At 43.1% G+C, this 25593-nt stretch overlaps 1 pseudogene; it reads right to left on the bottom strand.

Moving 5' to 3' along the window:
* Window positions 1-2063: 2063 nt before the first annotated feature.
* Window positions 2064-25166, bottom strand: LOC139388214 (platelet-derived growth factor receptor beta-like; annotated as a pseudogene).
* Window positions 25167-25593: the final 427 nt, after the last annotated feature.

The raw sequence follows: 25593 nt of genomic DNA, 5'->3' as shown, positions 1-25593 counted from the left end.
TACAGACGGCCAGTTAAGTTAGACATGAGTGGAAATAAGAGTAAACATTTTTATGACATGTATTTGAAATAGAAATAAGTCAAATTCCACTGAAACACCTTGTAGTACATTTGTTGTGTAGCAATGTAGGCATGTCAATTAATATAGGGAGTTAATTAAAAATAGATGTGTGTACTTTTTTTTCCTTCCCATCTAAGAAGCTTAGATATCGACAGCATTCTTCAGCTTATTCAGAATCGTCCCTCACCGCGTGCTATTCCATCTTACTATTACGTAGGATACCGAACAGAACAGGGAAAACAACGGTTACAGTATTGCAAAGTGCATATATACCTTTCATTGCTTTGTTATTTATATAGATACAGTACAAACTATATATATATATATATATATATATATATATATATATATATATATATGATTTATACAATACAGAGAGCACAAATTGAAAGAGGACACAATCCTGAACAATAAAGGCACTTCATTTGATTTTAAAAGACATATGAAAAATCATTTAAACATCATGAAAACTATGTCATTTAATACATCTCAAGAAATTGCATGTGAAGTATCAAATGCCCTTTCAATGTGTTTGAGTTGACACTCAAGGACACAAGCCATAGAGCTTTCAGTACAGAGCTGGAATTTCAACAGTATTCTGTATAAGACAATGCTCTAGCCAGGCAAACAGATTAGGCACAACAAAGATATTTTGTACTATTTATGAAACAATTGAATTCTGCCATTTACAATCAGTGTCTTTAATATGCTACTGAAACCTGATGGAACATCCCTGACCAACAAATAGCATGAGAACCTTTGGATTGGGTAGACCTGCTTCTAGTTTTGTTGCACCTTACGTGTGGAATGATCTAGAATATACTTTAGAATGGGAGGAACTGGTGCCTCTAGGTTGTTAGGGGACCTTTTCACTGAAGAATGTGTCTGTTTATGATTGTGTTTGCTTAACGTGTATTGTTGTGTATAATAACGTCTATTTTAATGTGTATATGAATGTGTCATTTAAGGTGCATATTGTATTTTGATGTGTATTGTTGTGCTAAACAAGGCTCATCTGTTAAATGGACCTTGGTCTCAACATCGACTCCCTGTCAAAATAAACGTTAAAATAAAAATGTAGTGCTTAATGTTTTTAATCAATAATTCAAAACTTAATTTAGTTTTAAATTGGTAAGGCATTTGATAAGAATGAGAGGGGCAAATATAAGAGTTACATTACTGCAAACTTACAGAAAATGTGAACAGGAAATGTGAATTATTAGCAACAGGAAATGTGAATTATTATGTGGATTATAATTAATGGACATTTTTGTAAGGGTTGATAAAAATTTTTGTATGGGAAAATCAAGTCTGAAATTTGAAGTGGAAATAAAAAAACTCAGATAAACCTCAAATACACTACAAGTTCTCCTGCAACAGGATGATCAAATTAAGATCCTACATCTGTACATTCTATATAAATTATGTATTCTCTCTTCAAATATACTTTTCTTTACAATTTGACAACTTCGATTAGATAACAATTGCATATAATAATGACAATTTCCATTGACATTTTTTTTATTTAACTAGGCAAGTCAGTTAAGAACAAATTCTTATTTACAATTACAGCCTAGGAACAGTGGGTTAACTGCTTGTTCAGTGGCAGAACAATAGATTTGTACCTTGTCAGCTCGGGGGTTTGAACTTGCAACTTTCCGGTTGCTAGTCCAACGCTCTAACCACTAGGCTACCCTGTTTTTGTAAATCATAAAATGAAAATAGAAAAAGTACCTTTTTACATTTTAATTTATTTATTTTACCCTTATTTTACCAGGTAACTTGACTGAGAACACATTCTCATTTACAGCAATGACCTGGGGAATAGTTACTGGGGAAAGCAGGTATATATCCCTAATATACAAAAATAATGATGAGAAAAAATAACAACCAGATAATGTTTCCTAAAAGGGCCTGCAACATTCGTGTTTAACTAACACACATTGTCATCTGCAACATTGTTCTGTATAATAGACTCCTCTAACATCAGCACCCTAATGAGGCTACAGGAAACTCTCCTCCACTTCAGGGATGCATGGAGACTGGGGGAGACAGTCTTCTTGTGTGAGGGCAGATACAGTTGAAGTCAGAAGTTTACATACACCTTCGCCAAATACATTTAAACTCAGTTTTTCACAATTCCTGACATTTAACCCTAGTAAAAATTCCCTGTCTTAGGTCAGTTAGGATCCCCACTTTATTTTAAGAATATGAAATGTCAGAATAATAGAAGAGAGAATTATTTATTTCAGCTTTTATTTCTTTCACCACGTTCCCAGTGGGTCAGACGTTTACATACACTCAGTTAGTACTTGGTAGCATTGCCTTTAAATTGTTTAACTAGGGTAAAACGTTTCGGGTAGCCTCCCACAATAAGTTGGGTGAATTTTGCCCCATTCCTCCTGACAGAGCTGGTGTAACTGAGTCAGGTTTGTAGGACTCCTTGCTCGCACACGCTTTTTCAGTTCTTCTTATACATTTTCTATAGGATTGAGATCAGTGCTTTGTGATGGCCACTCCAATACCTTGACTTTGTTGTTCTTAAGCCATTTTGCCACAACTTTGGAAGTATGCTTGGGGTCATTGTCCATTTGGAAGACCCATTTGCGACCAAGCTTCAACTTCCTGACTGATGCCTTGAGATGTTGCTTCAATATATCCACATAATTTTCCTGCCTCATGATGCCATCTATTTTGTGAAATGCACCAGTCCCTCCTGCAGCAAAGCACCCCCACAACATGATGCTGCCACCCCCATGCTTCACGGTTGGGATGGTGTTCTTCGGCTTGCAAGCCTCCCCTTTTTTCCTCCAAACATAACGATGGTCATTATGGCCAAACAGTTCTATTTTTGTTTCATCAGACCAGAGGAAAGTTCTCCAAAAAGTACGATCTTTGTCCCCATGTGCAGTTGCAAACCTTAGTCTGGCTTTTTTGGACGGTTTTGGAGCAGTGGCTTCTTCCTTGCTGAGCGGCCTTTCAGGTTATGTCGATATAGGACTCGTTTTACTGTGGATATAGATACTTTTGTACCTGTTTCCTCAAGCATCTTCACAAGGTCCTTTGCTGTTGGTCTTGGACTGATTTGCACTTTTCGCACCAAAGGACATACATCTCTGGGAGACAGAATGCGTCTCCTTCCTGAGCGATATGACGGCTCCGTGGTCTCATGATGTTTATACTTGCGTACTATTGTTTGTACGTGGTACCTTCAGGCGTTTGGAAACTGCTCCCAAGGATGAACCAGACTTGTGGAGGTCTACAATTTTTTTCTGAGGTCTTGGCTGACTTCTTTTGATTTTCCCATGATGTCAAGCAAAGAGGCACTGAGTTTGAAGGTAGGCCTCCAATTGACTCAAATTATGTCAATTAGCCTATCAGAAGCTTCTAAAGCCATGACATCATTTTCTGGAATTTTCCAAGCTGTTTAAAGGCAGTCAACTTAGTATATGTAAACTTCTGACCCAATGGGTAACGGGGTTCAGTGAATTATAGGTGAAATAATCTGTCTGTAAACGTTATTGGAAAAAATACTTGTGTCATGCACAAAGTAGATGTCCTACCCAACAAGTAATTTGTGGTGTGGTTGAAAAACAAGTTTTAATTAAGTGTATGTAAACATCCGACTTCAACTGTACCTCTTCCTCTGTGCTGTCTACTGGCTCTTCTAGGAAGGTTTCTGGCTCAACTAGGGAGGCTGTATCAGTATTATAATGGTCAGTCATGCTATTAATGGAAGGTAGAAAAAAAACAGTGGTTTTACTTTATTACTCTCAGAGGAAAATGCAGTGCAGAATTGGGCAATCGTCAAATGCTGCCCCTGTCTCACACAGTCACACTTCCTGTGGCAAACTGGCAGCCACAGGGTTTACAGATTAGACACACACTCTGTGGAGAGAACGTCCTATGTTGCCTTGATGTACTCTGTGTGGCGATGTTCAGCACCTCACCACCTCCTGCTTCTGCCTCTATGACTGCATGGATATCTGGGATGTTGATGATGTATTCAGTCTGGGAGGGGCCAGCCTCCTCCCAGTTCTCTCCTGTCTTCTGCCCTCCTAGATCCCCCGAGGAGACTGGTTCCCTGCTGGTCTAGGTTTGGTTTTGACTACAGCTGGGTGGTCGCTCTTCGGGAAAGCTCTCATTCACCTGGGTCTATTTCTTTGACGGTTTGGAAATTATATGTATCTACTAATTGTAGATATACATGAGAAATCAACATATTACAACGCCATAGTGTTGAGGATGATCTATCATGGTTGTCCTTACCTTTCTGTAAGTCTTCGTCAGCTGGTTTCCCATCGAATGAGCTAGAGAGGAGAACTGTGGCCTCTTCTCCAGTTTCTCATCAACACTTGCACATGGCATCATAGCTGAAAGAACCAAATCAAACTCACGGGAATGTCAGGATAGGGCGTTCCTCCTGAAGTTAGGCAAAAACAGAGCACATACCTAATATCAAGACATGTATTCATAAATGATATCTAGTTGCAATAAATAAACAATTAAAATACATCCGTAATATGCAGAGAATGTTCTATTTACCTAGGGTAAAAAGGGTCGCCCCCAGGTGATAAGGGTAGGTAACAACACATTCACCACGTTGATCCTCAACACAGGGGGCCCTCAGGGGTGCCTGCTCAGTCCCCTCCTGTACTCCCTGTTCACTCATGACTGCACGCCAGGCACAACTCCAACACCATCATTAAGTTGATGACACATCAGTGGTAGGCCTGATCACCGACAACGACAAGACAGCCTGTAGGGAGGAGGTTCGAGACCTGGCCGTGTGGTGCCAGGACAACAACCTCTCCCTCAATGTGATCAAGACAAAGGAGATGATTGTGGACTACAGGAAAAAGAGGACAGAGCACGGCCCCATTCTCATCGACTGGGCTGTAGTGGAGCAGGTTGAGAGCTTCAAGTTCTTTGGTGTCCACATCACCAACAAACTAACATGGTCCAAGCATACCAAGACAGTCATGAAGAGGGCACATCAAAACCTATTCCCCCTCAGGAGACTGCAAAGATTTGGCATGGGTCCTCAGATCCTCAAAAGATTCACCTGCACCATCGAGAGCATCCTGAATGGTTGCATCACTGCCTGGTATGGCAACTGCTCGGGCCTCCGACCGCAAGGCACTACAGAGAGTAGTGCATACGACCCAGTACATCACTGGGGCAAAGCTTCCTGCCATCTAGGACCTCTATACCAGGCGGTGTCAGAGGAAGGCCCTAAAAATTGTCAAAGACTCCAGCCACCCTAGTCATAAACTGTTCTCTCTGCTACCGCATGGGAAGCGGTACCAGAGTGCCAAGTCTAGGTCCAAGAGGCTTCTGAATAGTTTCTACCCCCAAGCCATAAGACTCCTGAAGATCTAATCAAATGGCTCCCCAGACTATTTGCATTCCCCCCTCCTTCACACATCTCCTACTCTATGTTGTTATCATCCATGCATAGTCACTTTAATAACTCTACCTATATGTACATGTTACCTCAATTACCTCGACTAACCGGTGCCCCCACACATTGACTCTGTACCGGTACCCCCCTGTATATTGTCTTGCTATTGTTATTTTACTGCTGCTCTTTAATTACTTGTTACTTTTATTTCTTATTCTTATTTGTATGTGTTGAATATTTTTTTAACTGCATTGTTGGTTAGGGGTTTGCAAGTAAGCATTTCACTGTAAGGTCTAAACCTGTTGTATTTGGCGCATGTGACTAATAACATTTGATTTGATTTGATCTCCCAAAGCAGAATGCCAAAAGACCAAACATCACTCAAGGTTCTGTAGAGGTTCTGGAAGATACTCTCTGGAGCCATCCACTTCAGTGGCAAGAATGTGTACAATATCAGAGACAAACATTAATACAGTGGGGCAAAAAAGTATTTAGTCAGCCACCAATTGTGCAAGTTCCCCCACTTAAAAAGATGAGAGAGGCCTGTAATTTCCATCATAGGTACACTTCAACTATGACAGACAAAATTAGAAAAAAAAATCCAGAAAATCACAATGTAGGATTTTTAAAGAATTTATTTGCAAATTATGGTGGAAAATAAGTATTTGGTCAATAACAAAAGTTTATCTCAATACTTTGTTATATACCCTTTGTTGGCAATGACAGAGGTCAACGTTTTCTGTAAGTCTTCACAAGGTTTTCACACACTGTTGCTGGTATTTTGGCCCATTCCTCCATGCAGATCTCCTCTAGAGCGGTGATGTTTTGGGGCTGTTGCTGGGCAACACGGACTTTCAACTCCCTCCAAAGATTTTCTATGAGGTTGAGATCTGGAGACTGGCTAGGCCACTCCAGGACCTTGAAATGCTTCTTACGAAGCCACTCCTTCGTTGCCCGGGCGGTGTGTTTGGGATCATTGTCATGCTGAAAGACCCAGCCACGTTTCATCTTCAATGCCCTTGCTGATGGAAGGAGGTTTTCACTCAAAATCTCATGATACATGGCCCCATTCATTCTTTCCTTTACACGGATCAGTCGTCCTGGTCCCTTTGCAGAAAAACAGCCCCAAAGCATGATGTTTCCACCCCCATGCTTCACAGTAGGTATGGTGTTCTTTGGATGCAACTCAGCATTCTTTGTCCTCCAAACACGATGAGTTGAGTTTTTACCAAAAAGTTATATTTTGGTTTCATCTGACCATATGACATTCTCCCAATCTTCTTCTGGATCATCCAAATGCTCTCTAGCAAACTTCAGATGGGCCTGGACATGTACTGGCTTAAGCAGGGGGACACGTCTGGCACTGCAGGATTTGAGTCCCTGGCGGCGTAGTGTGTTATTGATGGTAGGCTTTGTTACTTTGGTCCCAGCTCTCTGCAGGTCATTCACTAGGCCCCCCCCGTGTGGTTCTGGGATTTTTGCTCACCATTCTTGTGATCATTTTGACTCCACGGGGTGAGATCTTGCGTGGAGCCCCAGATCGAGGGAGATTATCAGTGGTCTTGTATGTCTTCCATTTCCTAATAATTGCTCCCACAGTTGATTTCTTCAAACCAAGCTGCTTACCTATTGCAGATTCAGTCTTCCCAGCCTGGTGCAGGTCTACAATTTTGTTTCCGGTGTCCTTTGACAGCTCTTTGGTCTTGGCCATAGTGGAGTTTGGAGTGTGACTGTTTGAGGTTGTGGACAGGTGTCTTTTATACTGATAACAAGTTCAAACTGTTGCCATTAATACAGGTAACGAGTGGAGGACAGAGGAGCCTCTTAAAGAAGAAGTTACAGGTCTGTGAGAGCCAGAAATCTTGCTTGTTTGTAGGTGACCAAATACTTATTTTCCAACATAATTTGCAAATAAATTCATAAAAATCCTACAATGTCATTTTCTGGATTTTTTTCTCTCTAATTTTGTCTGTCATAGTTGAAGTGTACCTATGACAGGCCTCTCATATTTTTAAGTGGGAGAACTTGCACAATTGGTGGCTGACAAAATACTTTTTTGCCCCACTGTATATGTCATTTAGCAGATGCTTTTATCCAAAGCGACGTGCATGCTGTTAGGTAATCCACTGAGCTGCAGCAGACATTAGGTTAACTATTGAGCTACAGAGGACATTAGGTAATCCACTGAGCTGCAGCAGACATTAGGTTAACTATTGAACTACAGAGGACATTAGGTGACCTATTGAGCTACAGAGGACATTAGGTTAACTATTGAGCTACAGAGGACATTAGGTAACCTATTGAGCTACAGAGGACATTAGGTAACCTATTGAGCTACAGAGGACATTAGGTAACCTATTGAGCTACAGAGGACATTAGGTAACCTATTGAGCTACAGAGGACATTAGGTAACCCATTGAGCTACAGAGGACATTAGGTAACCTATTGAGCTACAGAGGACATTAGGTAACCTATTGAGCTACAGAGGACATTAGGTAACCTATTGAGCTACAGAGGACATTAGGTAACCTATTGAGCTACAGAGGATATTAGGTAACCCATTGAGCTACAGAGGACATTAGGTAACCTATTGAGCTACAGAGGACATTAGGTAACCTATTGAGCTACAAAGGACATTAGGTAACCTATTGAGCTACAGAGGACATTAGGTAACCCATTGAGCTACAGAGGACATTAGGTAACCTATTGAGCTACAGAGGACATTAGGTAACCTATTGAGCTACAGAGGACATTAGGTAACCTATTGAGCTACAGAGGACATTAGGTAACCTATTGAGCTACAGAGGACATTAGGTAACCTATTGAGCTACAGAGGATATTAGGTAACCCATTGAGCTACAGAGGACATTAGGTAACCTATTGAGCTACAGAGGACATTAGGTAACCTATTGAGCTACAGAGGACATTAGGTAACATATTGAGCTAAAGAGGACATTAGGTAACCTATTGAGCTATAGAGGACATTAGGTAACCCATTGAGCTACAGAGGAAATTGGGTAACATATTGAGCTAAAGAGGACATTAGGTAACCCATTGAGCTATAGAGGACATTAGGTAACCCAATTTAGGTCAAGACAGGTGTAATATAGAATTACAGATGTATTTGTGGCAAAGGCCTTCTGTTTGTGGTACAGTGACGCAAGTTGACATTGTTTTGGTAGTCTGACCAAAGTCTTGTACCGTCTATACCATAAAGACTCTGGGAAAGCTGTTTCACATCCTCTCCTGATCTACCGCCAAAAAAAAAAAGCCAAGAAAAAAACCTCAGTTGAAAAGAGTCCGCAGCCCAGATTTCCCATAACTCAAACATATTCTGGCAACAACAACTTCAATCCAGTGGGAAGTTTTAGTGTTTAAAAACCCTCAGAACATTTGATGGCAGCTTTTTTACCTAAAACATATTTCATATTCAGGATGTACAGAATTAACCATCAAGACAAAAAAAAATAGTTTGCGCAAAGTACGTGACATTAACCCACTTCTGGAAGTTCCTTATAAAAACAGTGTTTCAGTTTCAATCACTTTCACCTCAGAACATAATGGCTGTTTGATGGTTTCTTCCCCTCCATTACTTAGTACAGACCAAGGGGGGGGGGGGGGGGGACATAATATATACAGTACAAGTCAAAAGTTTGGACAGACATACTCATTCAAGGGTTTTTCTTACTTTTTACAAACTGCCAAAGATGTGCAAAGCGGTCATCAAGGCAAAGGGTGGTTAACTTGAATAATATCAAATATATTTTTTATTTGTTTGACACTTTTTTGGTTACTACATGATTCCATATGTGTTATTTCATAGTTTTGATGTCTTCGCTATTATTCTACAATGTAGAAAATTGTAATAAATAAAGAAAAACCCTGTAATGAGTAGGTGTGTCCAAACTTTTGACTGGTACTGTATTTTTTTTATCCAGTCGGATAAACACTCCAAACAGTCAATCCGACCCCTCGGAGGCATCCGCATGGTCCTAAAGCACACCGTTTCCTTGTTTTGTATCACATTCCCCAGTTAAAGTTGTGCCCCTGCTACACACACTATACTTCTTTAAATGGCCTGTACACAAATACACTACAATAAAAGCTAAACAAATGAAGTCAACCTACCTTGTAGGTCTACACTGTTGGCATAGGTTCAAATCCAGCCTACTTGTCACTGTATAGAGCGTTTTATGTCTCTATTTTGGTTTGGTCAGGGTGTGATTTGGGTGGGCATTCTATGTTCTATGTTCTATGATTTTCTATTTCTAGGTGGTTGGCCAGGTGTGGTTCTCAGAGGCAGCTGTCTATCGTTGTCTCTGATTGAGAACCATACTTAGGTACCCTTTTCCCCCACCTGTTTTGTGGGAAGTTAACTTTGTAGTTGTTCAGGGCACATAGCCCAAAACTTCATGGTTGGTTTTTTTGTTCTTCGTTTTGTCGACGTCATTTTTAAATAAAGTTAAAACGCTTACCATGCTGCACCTTGGTCCAGTGCTTCAGCCAGCCGTGACACTACTGCCCTTCGACACAACCTCTTTCCTCACTCTCATCCTCTCTATCTCTGTTCAATAAAGTAAAATACCTTATATATATATATATATATATATATATTAAAGAACTCATTCTGCGTTTGGCTATGTAGTTGGAGTTGTTCATGACGTCATGGGCCAAGCCAAAGTCACATATCTTAACCAGCTTTTCCTCGCAGACGAGAGCGTGAGGACAGGGACAACAGTTCAGACAAGCTGTTATTGAAGTGTCTTGTGGGTTCACTAAGATTATTTCCTCGCGGCATCAGTAATGAATGAATGTTTGATGTGACATGGCATGAAATGTTATTACATGATCCGGTATTAATAAGATCGGACTGTGAATCAATCTGTTAAAGCGGATATAAGCCAGCTGTAATGAGTCATATGTTCTTGGATGACAGGAAGTCCATGCCCTTAGCCACCTGGTAACTGAACCCCACTAGATCAGTGTATCTCAGAATAGGGGAGTCACTGATAACGCCATGTCTGCTCTCTCTTGGCCTGAGCAACATAACAGAGAACAAACAATAGTCACAAACTCTGAGACAAGCTGATGGTTTTGATCAAAGTACTGTTTAAAGGCAATGCCTGGTTACACAAGAGGTTGAAACATTAACAATCCTTTTATGGAAGCCGCTTGCATGTCAAACATCAAGGTGGATTGAGAGGCTTCCCTATTTTGGTCTCTTCAGCAGCATTTCAACATCAGAGACAATGTCTACCCACCATCTGTCTGACAGGGAAGTTTAAATGTTTCCAACACGATATCAGGCTGAGGGTTAGTATGGTTCACACTATAACAGGCTGGGGGTTAGTCTGTTTCCATTATAACAGGGTGAGGGTTAGTCTGTTTCCACTATATCAGGCTGAGGGTTAGTATGGTTCACACTATAACAGGCTGGGGGTTAGTCTGTTTCCATTATAACAGGGTGAGGGTTAGTCTGTTTCCACTATATCAGGCTGAAGGTTAGTATGGATCACACTATATCAGGCTGAGGGTTAGTCTGTTTCCATTATAACAGGCTGGGTGTTCGTCTGTTTCCATTATAACAGGGTGAGGGTTAGTCTGTTTTCATTATAACAGGCTGGGGGTTAGTCTGTTTCCATTATAACAGGGTGAGGGTTAGTCTGTTTCCATTATAACAGGCTGGGGGTTAGTCTGTTTCCATTATAACAGGCTGGGGGTTCGTCTGTTTCCATTATAACAGGCTGGGGGTTAGTCTGTTTCCATTATAACAGGCTGGGGGTTAGTCTGTTTCCATTATAACAGGCTGGGGGTTAGTATGGTTCACACTATATCAGGCTGGGGGTTGGTCTGTTTCCATTATAACAGGCTGAGGGTTAGTATGGTTCACACTATATCAGGCTGAGGGTTAGTCTGTTTCCATTATAACAGGCTGGGGGTTAGGCTGTTTTCATTATAACAGGGTGATGGTTAGTCTGTTTCCATTATAACAGGGTGATGGTTAGTCTGTTTCCATTATAACAGGCTGAGGGTTAGTCTGTTTCCATTATAACAGGGTGAGGGTTAGTCTGTTTCCATTATAACAGGCTGAGGTTTAGTCGGTTTCCATTATAACAGGCTGAGGGTTAGTCTGTTTCCATTATAACAGGCTGGGAGTTAGTCTGTTTCCATTATAACAGGCTGGGGGTTAGTCTGTTTCCATTATAACAGGTTGAGGGTTAGTCTGTTTCCATTAAAACAGGTTGGGGATTAGTATATTGCCATTATAACAGGCTGAAGGTTAGTATGGTTCACACTATATCAGGCTGAGGGTTATTATGGTTCACACTATATCAGGCTGAGGGTAAGTGTGAGGACGTTGGTAACATGGAAAAATGTCAGGACACAGTTCGAAGTAATCATCCAAAATTTTCTCCAAAAGAAGTGAGATTCCAACAAGGACAAATACAATAATCCCAAGCACGAACAACGAGAACCTGCATGACAAACAATAATGCACAAAACAGAGGGAAATCAGAGGGTTAAATAAGGAACATAGAAACCAGGTGTGTATGATCAAGACAAAAAAAAAATGAAAATGAAACATAGATTGGTGGTGTCTAGAAAGCCGGTGACGTCTACCGCCCGAACACAGCCCGAAGAAGGAGAGGGACCAACTTCGGTCGAAGTCGTGACAGTACCCCCCCCCCCCCCCTTGACGCGCGAGTGCCGAAACCATTCATCCACTGCAGGAGCCTCGATCTGGCTCTGATGCCAAGGTTCCAGGACCGGGTGATAACCTAGCACACACTGGAAAGGGGATAGGTTAGTGGAAGAGTGGCGAAGGGAGTTTTGGGCCATCTCCGCCCAGGGGATGAAAACCGACCACTCCCCTGGCCGGTCCTGGCAATAGGACCGCAGAAACCTACCCACATCCTGGTTTACTCTCTCTACCTGCCCGTTACTCTCAGGATGAAAACCTGAGGTGAGGCTAACCGAGACCCCCAGGCGTTCCATAAACGCCCTCCAGACTTTAGACGTGAATTGGGGACCAGTACTTCCCAGCAAGACAGCGCACTGTCCGACCGATGCCAGGATGACCCGAGGAGGGTGACGTGTGAGCACAACAGATCAAACGATCGCGGACATCAAACGGAATGTACAGACACCCAACTGGACACTGTGGGGGAGTGGGCTCTGCACGTGACGCCCGCTCGATGTCCGCGTCCACCTCCCATACCACTGAACCATCAGGCAAGAAGCTGGAATTATGGGAGTAGGGGCGGAGCTTTGGTGGCCTCGGATGCATCCACCTCAACTATGAACGCTAAGGAGTGATCAGGATGAGCCAGCACGGGAGCCGAGGTAAACAGAGCCTTCAGTTGACAAAAATCCCTGTCCGCCTCCGCTGACCACTGCAGTTGCACCCGTCCTCCCTTCAGCAAGGAGGTAATGGGAGCCGCTACCTGACCGAAACCCCGGATAAATCTCAGGTAGTATTTGGCAAACCCTAAGAATCGCTGCACCTCCTTTACCGTGGTTGGAGTCGGCCAATTACGCAGGGCTGAAATGCAGTCATTCTCCATCTCCACCCCTGACGTGGAAAAGCGGTACCCTAGGAAGGAGACGGACTTTTGGAAGAACAGACATTTCTCAGCCTTGACGTACAGGTCATGTTCCAACAGTCTACCAAGCACCCTGCGTACCAGGGACACATGCTCGGCGCGTGTAGCAGAGTATATTAGAATGTCATCTATATACACCACTACACCCTGCCCGTGCAGGTCCCTGAAAATGTTGTCTACAAAGGATTGGAAAACTGATGGGGCATTCATCAACCCGTAAGGCATGACTAGATATTCATATTGCCCAGATGTAGTCTTCCACTCATCCCCTCCCTTGATACGCACCAGGTTGTAAGCACTCCTGAGATCCAATTTTGTGAAGAAGCGCGCCCCATGCAATGACTCTGTCATACTGGCTATGAGAGGTAGTGGGTAACTGTATTTTATCGTGATCTGATTCAAACCTCGATAGTCAATACACGGGCGCAAACCTCCATCCTTCACAAAAAAGAAACTCGAGGAGACCGGTGAAATGGAAGGCCGAATGTATCCCTGTCTCAGAGATTCGGTGACATATGTTTCCATTGCCATCGCACAATCCCCCGGTCGATGTGGTGGTAATTGAGTCGCTTTCTTTTTACAGAAGGCGAGTGCCAAATCGGCATATTCGGGGGGAATGTGCATGGTAGATACCTGGATTAGACTCTCCACCGTAGTGGCACCTAAAGAAACACCTACACACCTCCCTTGGCACTGACGAGACCATCCCTTGAGAGCCCTCTGTTGCCACAAAATAATAGGATCATGAGAGGCCAACCAGGGAAGGCCCAACACAACAGGAAACGCACGAGAGTCGATCAGAAAGAGACTAATTCTCTCCTCATGATTCTCCTGTGTTATTATACGGAGTGGAGCTTTGACCTCCCTGATTAGCCCTGACCCCAACGGACGACTATCTAAGGCATGTACAGGGAAGGGGACATCAACAGGAACAATAGGAATCCCTAAACTAAGTGCAAAGGTACGGTCAATAAAGTTCCCAGCTGCGCCTGAATCTACTATCGTCACATGCTGGGAATGCTGGGAAAACTTGCAGATATGTGCAACGGGGAGCTCTGGGTGAGGTGTGTGCCTACTCACCTGAGATGATCCACCAGTACTCTGCCACCTCGATTATCTGGGAAACCTCCCCAGCACCGACCAGTAGTGTGTCCTCTGCGGCCACAGTTGGTGCAGGGAACGGTCCCCCCTCCGGTCCCCCCTCATAGCATCACCTCCCATCTCCATAGGGGTAGGATCAGAGGTGCTGGGAGATGGAACTGACGGACCCCGATCTGGACGTCCGCGGGATGCCAACAGGTTATCCAGCCGGATGGATAGGTCCACCAGCTGGTCCAGATTAAGGGCGTTGTCCCTGCAGGCTAACTCCCTACAAACGTCCTCGCGTAAACTACACCTGTAGCGGTTGATCAGGGCCCGCTCATTCCATCCTGCGCCGGCGGCCAGAGTTCTAAAATCCAGAGCGAACTCTTGAGCATTCTTCATCCCCTGTCTTAAATGGAACAAACATTCCCCACTGCTCTCCCCTCAGGAGGATAATCAAAAACTGCCCAGAAGCGGCGGGTGAAATCTTCGTAATTGTCCAACTTTGGGCCTTCTTCTCCCCAGATGGCGTTGGCCCAGACCAATGCTTTTCCAGTCAGACAAGAGATGAGGGTGCTCACTCTCTCACGTCCTGAGGGAGCTGGCTGAACAGCTGCCAGGTAGAGCTCCAGCTGGAGTAGGAACCCATGGCACCTGGCAGCCGTGCCATCATATGCTCCCGGGAGCGAGAGTTGAATCCCACTGGATTTTGATGAAGGAAGTGTGGATCTCTGGATTGGTTGTTGTGGGAGCTGGGAAGGTGCTGATGGGTGAACCGGAAAACCACCTCTCTCCAATTGGTCCATGGTTTGCAGCACGCGATCCGTGGCTGTATCGAGACTCTGTAACATGGTCGCGTGCTGCTGAACAGGCTCCTCATTCTTCCACCATTGGGAGAGGAGGGCTGGCTGTACCTGCTGACTCCATTTGTTGGTGCGTTATTCTGTGAGGACGTTGGTAACATGGAAAAATGCAGAGTCAGGCGCAGGACACAGTTCTGAGTAATCATCCAAAATTTACTCCAAAATAAGGAACAAATACAATAATCCCAAGCACGAACAACGAGAACCCACATGACAAACAATAACGCACAAAACAGAGAGGGAAATCAGAGGGTTAAATAAGGAACATAATTAATGGAATAGAAACCAGGTGTGTATGATCAAGACAAAACAAAACGAAAATTAAACATAGATCGGTGGTGTCTAGAAAGTCGACCGCCGAACACTGCCCGAAGAAGGAGAGGGACCAACTTCGGCAGAAGTTGTGACAGTAATTATTGTTTCCACTATAACAGGCTGAGGGTTAGTCTGGTTTGCACTATATCAGGCTGAGGGTTAGTTTGGCTCACTCTATATCAGGCCAAGGGTTGGTATTGTTTCCACTATATCAGGCTGATCGTTAGTATTGATTCTACTATATCAGGCTGAAGGTTAGTATGGTTCACTCTATATCAGGCTGAGGATTAGTGTTGTTTCCACTATAACAAGCTGAGGGTTAGTATGTTTCCCAATGTATCAGCCTGAGCGTTTGCATGGTTTCCACTATGTCAGGCTGAGGGTTAGTATCGCCCACACTATAACAAGCTGAGGGTTAGTATGTTTCCCAATGTATCAGGCTGAGGGTTAGCATGGTTTCCACTATATCAGGCTGAGGGTTAGCATGGTTTCCACTATATCAGGCTGAGGGTTAGTATCGCCCACACTATAACAGGCTGAGGGTTAGTATGTTTCCCAGTGTATCAGGCTGAGGGTTAGCATGGTTTCCACTATATCAGGCTGAGAGTTAGTATCGCCCACACTATAAAAGGCTGAGGGTTGGTATTGTTTCCACTATTTCATGCTGAGGGTTAGCATTGTTTCCACTATCTCTACCTTGTCCTTGGTTGCTGTCCTGATGGTAGGTTGTCTCATAGGCCGACAGCTCAATGCCTGCATACTTGACGTTATCGCTCAGCTCTTGCACGGGGACATCATTTAAAGAATAATCCTTAGTCATGTCCATGTAACCCCCATTGCTCTCTCTGACAAACACGAAGGGGCACAACAGTAAGTGCCAGTATGTCTTTGATTGTGAAGTGCTGCACATATCAGCATCCCTGCATTTTTTAAATCTGTGTAGTACTGCAAGAAGGTGTGCCTTTTGCGGTGGAGGTAGTCAACCAAGTCGCCGTAGCAACAGTACTCAGTTATTAGGTATATAGGACAGTTGTTAATACACACACTTTGACTGACGTGGTAAATATGTTAAGGCCTAGATTCATACCTGAACTGTGGAAGATCTGCATTACGGTGCGATTGATTGACATTTAAATAACATTTCCATTTGAGCTGACATATGCAGCGTTTATCATGAATACGGTCTCCACCAACACAAAAACATTGCCTGTAAAAGGTGCACAAACGATTGGATTGAATCTAACCCGAAGTCGTTAAAGTAGTGGTATGCTTCCCAGTTCCCACCTCATTTGGTACAGGTCCCGAGTAGGTTGACAATGTTTACATGGGACCCAAGGGGACTCAGTATTTTCAGCTCAGATATCAGAGGCTGAGTCTCACTTCTTCTTGCTGTGGTTGTCCGTCAAATGCAATAGGAGAACACACAGCATTGCAATATTATTCCGTGGTAGAGAAAGAGGACATAGGTCTGTGGTTTGCGTGTAAATTTTAGCATTTTGTTTTGTTTTGAAGTTGTTGGTGACGCATAAAGCACTTACACTTGAGCATCTTCACAGCCACTTTGGTGGTGGACTGGGTGTGACCAAATCCGTATGCTGTGGCCTCCACGACCCTCCTGAACGTGTGACCTAGTGTGACAGAAAATGAGGTGCACTGTTAGCTTAGCCAACGCCAAATCTATCAATAAAGTATGATTTATACAGTATATAGGCTATGCTATTCACATAATTATGCTAAAACATATTCACTGACTTACTGAGTTGTAATATTCCCTCACTCAGGACCATGCTGTCTCGGGGCACCTCCCACTCACAGTCATAGGGCAGGTGTATAGGGTCGATGTTGGTGCACTCATGGCTGTCTGAGCTTGCTGACTCCATCACCTTCCATCAAATCTCATAGCGGGGCTTCTGAAGGCAGAGAACAAAAGCCTGTCAGAGTTTTATAAATTATACATATATATATATATATGATATACTTAACTGTCCCCGACGGGAGATATGTCTTGGACAATTAAAGAGTGCTGTTGATTCCACATAAATACATAGAATCAGATTGATTCAACGTACCTAAAATAACATGGCCATCTTACACCCACACAAATGTTTGTTATGACATCAAGGCTGTGACTTAGGTGGCAGTTCAGTTCCACATGAAGGCTCTTTAGACCTGCTAGCCAGGCTCCAGTCCGTTATCGACCATCATACCTAATGTTACAGTCTCATCTTCAACAGTAGCATCACTATCAACACAAATGTGATGGGTCCTTGAAAAGCACTATATACGGTAGGTATATAGGTATATGTTAGTATTAGCAGATGGAGATAGGTTTCTGTGTGCGTGTCACCTTTCTCCAGAGTGCAATGAGGAAGATGACAGTGATGACTACGAGGACTAACACTGCAGCCAGCACAGCCACCTGGGAGAACAGAGCTGCAGACACACAGAGATAGGAGCTCATACAACAGGTGGTCCTCTGTAGCTCAGTTGGTAGAACATGGCTCTTGCAATACCAGGGTAGTGGGTTTTGATTCTCAGCACCACCGATACGTAAAATATGTATTTGAATAAAAGCATCTGCTAAATGGCATGTTATGTACTCTGTTAGTCACAGAGTATTTTCATCAGTTAATCAACAATTATTTGACATCAGTTGTTGATAGTTACTGTAAATACTTATTTTCATTATGTCATAGTCCTTGACTTCCATCCATGCTGAGTCAGTGCTTACAGTTGGAGACGAGTTTGATGTCCCAGGCCCTGTGACCTCTGTCGTTGCGTAGTGACATAACACTGTTCATGGCCTGAAAGGTCAACAGGCTGCGGACCTGGTAGACTCCTGAGGTCTCAATGTATCGCACGCTCATCTGGATGCTGCCGTTGTCTGGATCAGCCAGAAGAGTGCTTCCATGCTGTGGTCTTACGACTGCATCTGTGTGATGAGGTCATAATTGTGTATTCTCTTGGTGATGATAGAAAAATATCAGAGTTGGGGTCAATTCCATTTAAATTCCAGTCAATTCAGAAAGCAGACCAAATTCCAATTCCCCTTCCAAGTTTTCTTCATTGAAAATCATTGAAGAGAATTGGAATTCTACTTCTTGAATCAACTGGAACTGAAATGTAATTGACCCCAACCCTGGAAAATATTATTGTTCAGTTTATGAGACTTTCTATCTCAGTGAAATATTGGGTGACTGAAAAAACAACTATAGACTATTGAGTGTCTAAAATAAGCAACAGGTCTAACAATTATGACTAATATTTACGAATGTGGCCCTAGCGCTGCACTACCCTCTACAGTTTGAGAGGAGAAAGTCGCAACACAACTGAAGAGGCTGAATATGCTTCATTGTGTTGGTCAGTATTTATTTCCAGGGTTTTTCCCTCTTACTTTCCCATGGTTTCACAGCTGTACCAGTGAACAGTGGGTGTGGTGGCCCCATCTGTGACACAGAGCACACCGTGGCCCTGGTCCATGTGCTGGTTAGACAGATCTACTATCTTCGGGGGAGCTGCAGGGAGAGGAAATATCCCATGAGAATGTGAAAAGTAAGTATGGAAACATAGGTCGGCCATTGTTTTATCACTAGAAAGAAACTATTCACCATTCTTTATATTCCAATGTGATAACTCAATAAAGGAAAATGTATGACTGAATAGTGATCCCGTCTGTAATGTAGACACGTCTAATGCTCCAGAGCGGATAATTATATCTCAGCTGTGTATTTATGTATCTTACCCTTGACCTGCAGGTCAAAGGTTATCTCTTTGACGTCATCTCCATTGGCCACCTGGAGGGTGTAGAGACCCATCTGTCCATCCTGACCCTTACCAAGATAAGAGTACTGAGGTAACTGGAAGTCAAAGGTCAAAAGGAAAATAACACAATCAATATCAATACAACTTTATTGTCCATGTTAGTGAACAACAGAAATGTGTCTGCTTCTAGGTATTTATCATGGGGCTTATGCATTGATTGTCATCATAATCAAATATTTTATTCTGTTGGGATGTCAATGACATGTATGATGGGTACCTGGTCTTATGCACGTGTTTGGTGTCAAGGGTACCGTGTCCCCAGCGAGGGTGGTGTTGTCTCTGGTCCATAACACCTGAGGTTTGGGATACGCTTCGATCTGCACTGTGAGCTCAATGCTCTCGTTCCTTCGTCGCTGAAACATTGGTGCTGACGGAAGGTTCCAAATTCACTAAGCATTGTTCTGTAACATGGCATTGGAATAGAAGAATACTGCCTTATAGGTGAAAGGCAAGAACCTCAATCAGTTAGTGACTTTCCAAAGCGGAAGCACACAAAGCCCATTTAGCCCCCATTGCAATGTGCTTAGTATTTCCACTTTTTCAGTTGATGAATTAAAAAGTGTTACTAGGCCAATGTGAGTTTGGAAAAGCTTTGAGAGCATTTGCTCACCCAGAACAGTGACAGTGAGATTAACCATGGCTGACTGTCCTGACAAAGTGTCCTGCCCCCAGCAGGTGTACTGGCCCGAGTCCTCCAAAGTAGCTCTGGAGATGTTCAAGAAGGAGCGGATTCTGAGCTCCCGGTTCCCTGGTAGAAAGTCTGTCAATGCCTCAATTATCTTCAAATGGAAACACAATATAACAGAAGTAACAACAGCTTTTAACAACAGCATAATTGTCCAAAAAAAGGAGTTGATTATGCTTGGTAATATGTGTCACATATGATCAGGGGCACAACTTTGGTTTTAGAATGAGTTTGTTTGTTATCCAGTCGGATTAACACTCTTAACAGCCAACCTGACCGCTTACTCAGTACAAAGACTGCTATGTCCTTGGTCTCCTCTGTCGAGGGCTTCTCACAGACGTGGTTCTCAGAGTGTCTCCAGGTGACGTTGTGGAGGACCAGCACACTGGTGGTTCCTCTGTCCTCCACAGACAGTCCCTCCAGGCTGGGCTCGTGAGCAGACTTCCAGGTCACCTTGCTCCAACCAGAACAGACCACTGTGAAGGAGGAGTTGGTGCTCAGTGTGACCTAGTTTCACATGATGGAATCATGCTAAATAAAATACAAACGTGATGGAATCATGTTAAATAAAATACAAAAATGTGATGGAATCATGTTAAATAAAATACAAACGTGATGGAATCATGTTAAATAAAATACAAACGTGATGGAATCATGTTAAATAAAATACAAACGTGATGGAGTCATGTTAAATAAAATACAAACGTGATGGAGTCATGTTAAATAAAATACAAACGTGATGGAATCATGTTAAATAAAATACAAACGTGATGGAATCATGTTAAATAAAATACAAAAATGTGATGGAATCATGTTAAATAAAATACAAACGTGATGGAATCATGTTAAATAAAATACAAACGTGATGGAGTCATGTTAAATCAAATACAAACGTGATGGAATCATGTTAAATAAAATACAAATGTGATGGAGTCAGTAAAATTGTGTAGAGAGAGGACTTTGAAGTTGAGTGCACGTGCTCAGCGTCATATCTAGAGGTTGTCTTTGGGAAATAGACGTATGAGTGCTGCCAGCATTGCAGCAGAGGTTGAAGGGGTGGGGGGTCAGCCTGTCAGTGCTCAGACCATACGCCCTACACTGCATCAAATTGGTCTGCATGGCTGTCGTCCCAGAAGGAAGCCTCTTCTAAAGATGATGCACAAGAAAGCCTGCAAACAGTTTGCTGAAGACAAGCAGACTAAGGACATTGATTATTGGAACCATGTCCTGTGGTCTGATGAGACCAAGATAAACTTATTTAGTTCAGATGGTGTCAAGCGTGTGTGGCAGCAACCAGGTGAGGAGTACAAAGACAAGTGTGTCTTTTCTACAGTCAAGCATGGTGGTGGGAGTGTCATGGTCTGGGGCTGCATGAGTGCTGCCGGCACTGGGGAGCTACAGTTCCTTGAGGGAACCATGAATGCCAACATTTACTGTGACATACTGAAGCAGAGCATGATCCCCTCCCTTCGGAGACTGGGCCGCAGGGCAGTATTCCAACATGATAACGACCCCAAACACACCTCCAAGACGACCACTGCCTTGCTAAAGAAGCTGAGAATAAAGGTGATGGACTGGCCAAGCATGTCTCCAGACCTAAACCCTATTGAGCATCTGTGGGGCATCCTCAAACGGAAGGTGGAGGAGTGCAAGTTCTCTAACATCCACCAGCTCCGTGATGTCGTCATGGAGGAGTGGAAGAGGACTCCAGTGGCAACCTGTGAAGCTCTGGTGAACTTCATGCCCAGGAGGGTTAAGGCTGTGCTGGAAAATGGTGGCCACACAAAATATTGACACTTTGGGCCCAATTTGGACATTTTCACTTAGGGGTGTACTCATTTTTGTTGCCAGCGGTTTAGACATTAATGGCTGTGTGTTGAGTTATTTTGAGGGGACAGCAAATTTACACTGTTATACAAGCTGCACACTCACTACTTAACATTATAGCAAAGTGTCATTTCTTCAGTGTTGTCACATGAAAAGATATACTCAAATATTTACAAAAATGTAAGGGGTGTACTCACTTTGTGATATACTGTACATATCTACCTCAATGACCTCGTACCCCTGCACATGGACTCTGTACTGGTACCCCGTGTATATAGGCAAGTTATCCTTACTCATTGTGTATTTATTTTATTTTTTCTCTCTCTGGATTGTTGGAAAGGACCCGTAAGTAAGCGTTTCACTGTTAGTCTACACCTGTTCTTTACGAAGCATGTGACAAATAACATTTGATTTGATTTTGATTGTAAGTGTAGAGGCCTTGCAGTGGTCTGGTAACAATAAGGCTCAACGACGGCTTGGAAACAGGGCCAGGACTGAGTGGGTTCACTGGGAGTGTACAGAGCATGTCAACTCAAGTAAGGTCTGTGAAATGGAAGCTCACAGAGAAGTAACAGCTGTAGGTTCCCATACTGCTTCTAAGAATTCAACAAGTCTTACCTCTGCTTCATAAAAATGTTTTTGAAGGTATGTATGGGTTGTCTCAGGCCAACATGGCTGCAGAACAAAAGAGCAGCAGGACACTGCTCTGCTGTCTGTCTGATACCATGAATTCCTCTCTGCTACAAGACCATCCAGACAGAGAAGTTAATGTCCTGCCCAGCTACCGTATGTCTTTAAAGTGAGTACAGATGGGGCATCGGTGGTAAGTCACAGGAAGGCGGTGCAGACAGAATCTCACTGAGATGTGACTGGCGCATGAAACTGCCTTGGGAGCCTCTCTCTCTCTGCCCCCCCCCCCCCCCCCCCCCAAATAAATAAACCTGATAATATTAATAAAACAAAATAATCTAGTGCCATATGATGAAGGCTGTTTCCATGACCACACACACACTACCAAGGGAGGAAGCCACATAGAGGGAGATGTTGAAGAGACCCAAAGAGAGAGAGAAGGGGGGGGGGGGTTCACAGATAGCCAGACAGCCAATGAGATCAACATACCCCCTGTTGGGATAGGAAGCTCTTTTATAATCAAGCATCATCTCGGGACTCATTCTCTTAGAGGAATTCAAACAAATATAGATTATTTGCCAGAAACCATAATCTGACTTTGCAAAAGGTTTACAAGTGTAAAAGCATCAATAGCTTGTAAGCCTATTGGCTCAGGTCCTATAATGTTAGTTGCTAACTGCCTAGAGGTGCTGGCTGGGAGTCAACATTTCTAATAAAACAAAAGAATCTTGCACCCTATGACCTCATAGATCAAATAAAAGCTGTTTCTATGAACACACACACACGACCTCCCTCACCAGGGTGGTACCACTGAGTACGTGTGTAGGATCTTAATTTGATCACTCTTTTGTTCCTGATAAATTTCCTGCACCACAGGAAATGAAGATGAACTTCTTGATTTACATAAATTCACTGAAAACCCATACTACCATACGGTTGTACTAACTGTATTGCACTTTGTATGTAGCCTACTTTTAGCCAGCTAATAGTCTAACCACAGATTAAGCAACATTATGGACTAAATGTAAAAATCCTGTTGCTACGTGATTATTTTGCTGTGACAATATAGGTCAAATTAAGATCCTACATCTGTAAATGAGAGATACTTTATCTATGGAAAGTCAGCATGAGAGTGAATTCCTAACAGGCCTGATCTGGGCATCGCCTCATCTGTTCCATCAGTAATGCTCTGGACCATGGTTGTATTTCTGAAACTCTCTGGGCTGAGCTAAAAGCATCCTAGCTGTTTTCTTATAATTGTGAGGGAGGCAGAGCTCGAGCCTGGCTATCACATGCTCTCTGTGATGAGGAACACTGGCCTCCCTTGTGTGGCGGCGAGTGATTGACACACCAGACGTAACCAGCCAACAGACGCTGAGCCTGTGGCACCCTACCCACTAATGTTATTCCTATTGGAGAGGCTGCAAAAGAAACTGAACCTCTGTTTCATATGGCTTACACTCACGTATCCGATCTAGCACTGCAATGACTTCATTACTGGGACATTTCCAGTCCATGTACATTTTGCTTTGCTGAGGTTAGGAATATGCTGTTTCAATAGAAGTCTGCCAACCTTCTCATGGGGTATGGCACATTTCCCACAAGCTAAATAGAAGTGAAGAAGGCTATTTACGGGACAACATTCCATGGCTCACATTTACTGGGAGTTTCATCAGCATAGAGTCCTCACAACATTTCCATGAATACTTCAGAACAGTATATATACATGGGGTATGGCACATTTGTAGTATTGAGCATGTGTTAACCTGTGACCCAAACAAGGCCTTAATTAATTTGACACATTTTTCATGCAGTGTCTGGATTGAAGGAAGGTGTAGGTGGTGCTTTTACAGTAATGTTTTGACAGAGTATAATGCAGTATACCCAGTTCTGGGGGAGAATAGTATTTTAAGCCATTGTTTTTAGTTGAGTAAAGTCTTGTCCCCCCCCCCCCCCCCCTTCCCATTGAGGTTACTTCCTGTGAAGGAAAGTAAGTAGCTAGTAAAGATAGAAGGGTGTACAGAATAATAAAATGTTGGTCAGTTATGCAATTGAAATCGCAGTTGAATAGTCAATCAGTGGTGGTCAGTGCCGTTTAAGATGAGGGAGGAGCATGGCCTTATTTATAATACAGCATATTGGATGACTGTCATTCATACTCCATTCACCCAGTTCAATGTAACATCGATAGGTTTAGGCTACTACACGGCACTCAAATTTTCCCTATACCCATCATGAGGTTGCTACACCGTAGCCTATGAATGAATGAACGTTTACAGGTGCACACAGGTCGAGAGACAAATCTGAGGGGACAGACAGTGACATTCAATATCGGCTTTCACACTCTTGTCTGTGTCTAGCTGATATAGGGTGTAATCATTAGTCCAACAGTTGCAAACAAAGTTTCTATTGGACAAATTCAGGTATGTTTATCCCCGTTTTGTTCCATTTTCCTGCCGTTTAACCTTTTTTTCAACAGAATCGGCGGAATGAATACACCCCTGATCACGGGTAAACACAGTTCACGTTCATAGCAGCCACGTTGTATTCCTTCTCGCATTTATGCGCTCACCTCTTCCCTTCGCTTGTGGACTTCAATGCACAACACATCAGCTGAATGTGACCAGGCGAAAAAACCTTTCCAAGCCAAACCGCTACACACAGCCTACACCGTTGTCACCATATTAGCTAAAGTAACATCCTAGTCCGCATAGCTAATATAACTAATGTGTTAGTAAACCGCTACAATCATGCAGTAATGTTACAGTGTACAGTAAGTTAGCAGTTACACGGCGGGCCCCAGTGGCAATAACGTAGTTAAATCAAAAGCTTACCTTGACTTGGAAGAATTCCAAGTTGTGTTGGATCGTCATAGCCAGCTAGCTATCATAGCATCCCTCTGTTATAGCTAGCTAGCTATCATAGCATCCCTCTGTTTGAGCCGGGTGTTTGCGTAACTGAACTAGCTAGCTAAATAAGTGACAGTGAAAGTGAAAAAAAATGTCAAAATCTATTTCTCTCTTGCCAGGGAACATTTCTCTCTTTAATTTTAGAAGAAATTAATTTGTTCTACTCACCACATTTTATGCACTGCAGTGCTAGCTAGCTGTAGCTTGTGCTTTCGGTACTAGATGGATTCTCTGTTCATTTGATTGGGTGGACAACATGTCAGTTGCTGCAAGAGCTCTGATAGTTTGGAGGATGTCCTCCGTCATAATTACTGTGTAAGTCTATGGAAGGGGGTGAGAACCATGAGCCTCCTAGGTTTTGTATTGAAGTCAATGTACCCAGAGGAGGACA

Source organism: Oncorhynchus clarkii, chromosome 29 (assembly GCF_045791955.1).
Source record: "Oncorhynchus clarkii lewisi isolate Uvic-CL-2024 chromosome 29, UVic_Ocla_1.0, whole genome shotgun sequence".
Taxonomy (NCBI): domain Eukaryota; kingdom Metazoa; phylum Chordata; class Actinopteri; order Salmoniformes; family Salmonidae; genus Oncorhynchus; species Oncorhynchus clarkii.
Note: the sequence above shows the minus strand (reverse complement) of the source record. Positions and strands in the feature narration are given on the sequence as shown.